We start from the raw sequence: 1,583 nt of genomic DNA on the forward strand, positions 1-1,583 counted from the left end.
GTCACCGGCACCCTTCGTCTTCGTGTGTTACCTCTCACGCGCCAGTATCATGGTGCCATTTTTCAACAGGACAATGCTCGTCCATGTATGGTACATGTGTGTGTGTGTGTGTGTGTGTGTGTGTGTGTGTACTATCTGGTTTATGTTGTAGTACTCCAGTGCCCAACAAGATCCCCATATCCGCCTCCGTTAGGACATATGTGTGGCGACATCTCACACGTCAACTCCGTTCCAGTGACAGTTTCCAGGATGTCAGGAACCACTTACAACAACTATGGGCCAGCTTGCCTCAGGACAGGAAACACCAGCTTTATGACATCGTCTCAAGAAGAATCAGAGCATGTATCCAGGTCAGAGGGGGTGCAAAGTCATAATAATAGGTGAGCTCGTGCTGCCATGTCCTTTGTAAATTTGACTCGATTTCGTAATCAGTGTCGTAGCACCATATGGCCTTTCAGACCGTGAAGCTCCATTTCGTTTCTTCCTACATGACCTACAACCTTCCACAGCGACAGTGTGCGCTTTTAAGACATATTTTGTGTAATGGCCAACGGCCTTGCCGCAGTGGTAACACCGGTTCCCGTCAGATCACAGAAGTTAAGCGCTGTCGGTCTGGGTTAGCACTTGGATGGGTGACCATCCAGTCTGCCGAGCGCTGTTGGCAAGCGGGGTGCTCTCAGCCCTTGTGAGGCAAACTGAGGAGATACTTGAGAAGTAGCGGCTCTGGTCTCGGAAACTGACATACGGATGGGAGAGCGGTGTGCTGACCACATGACCCTCCATATCCGCATCCAGTGTCGCCTCTGGGCTGAGGATGACACGGCGGCCGGTCGGCACCGTTGGGCCTTCATGGCCTGTTCGGGAGGAGTTTAGTTTTTATTTTTTTATTTTGTGTAATGGACTCGGTACACTTAACCATTCAGGCAGCTCCCTTTTCTCGAAATGTGTGAGCAGATAGTAATGTGTCGGAACCACGATACCTTTCCGCAACATGCACTTCTTCCAGTAACGCAAGAGGCGCCCCGTGTCTAATGAATGGGCTAAAGTGATTAAGCTAAATGGCCGGAAAGAGAACTTCGGTTAACGCGGGACCGCGAATGGAGAGGAAAGATGGCAGTACGGAGCAGTTTTCCTGGGAATTAATGTTAAGCTCTTTCCGTTAACACCGACCACGTGCGCTGCACCCACGTACAGAGCTGATAGGTAGTAGCTACTCCCGTGTGGCGCCATAAAGGAAAAAAAAGAGACGTGGCGTAGGAGTGGAAGAGGTGATTCTGAGCTCGCCCACAGCTCACGCCGCACAGTGCTGCTGGGTCACGGGTCGTCTGCTACTCGCAAACTCTGTTCTCCGCACGATTAGGGAACAGCTGTTAATAACGCCGTGAAGACCACGCCAGCAGCCAAGGCTTGAAATGGGCTGCTTCCCCCTGTCTCCGTATATGGCAGAGTGCGGTCCCAAAAGTGCTCCTCTAGTGCGCCAGACACCCTCTTGCTTCGACGGCGTCGAGCTCCGTCTTGTATAAACCATATATTGTCGAAATCAGGGTCACTTTGGATAATAGGGATGAAATCATCTTCTAAAA

General features: G+C 51.0%; 1 pseudogene; it reads left to right on the plus strand.

Annotated features, from left to right (window-relative positions):
* The first annotated feature begins 546 nt into the window (after positions 1-546).
* Positions 547-664, plus strand: LOC126215416 (5S ribosomal RNA; annotated as a pseudogene).
* Positions 665-1,583: the final 919 nt, after the last annotated feature.

The sequence above is a fragment of the Schistocerca nitens genome, chromosome 12 (genome assembly GCF_023898315.1).
Source record: "Schistocerca nitens isolate TAMUIC-IGC-003100 chromosome 12, iqSchNite1.1, whole genome shotgun sequence".
Lineage (NCBI taxonomy): Eukaryota > Metazoa > Arthropoda > Insecta > Orthoptera > Acrididae > Schistocerca > Schistocerca nitens.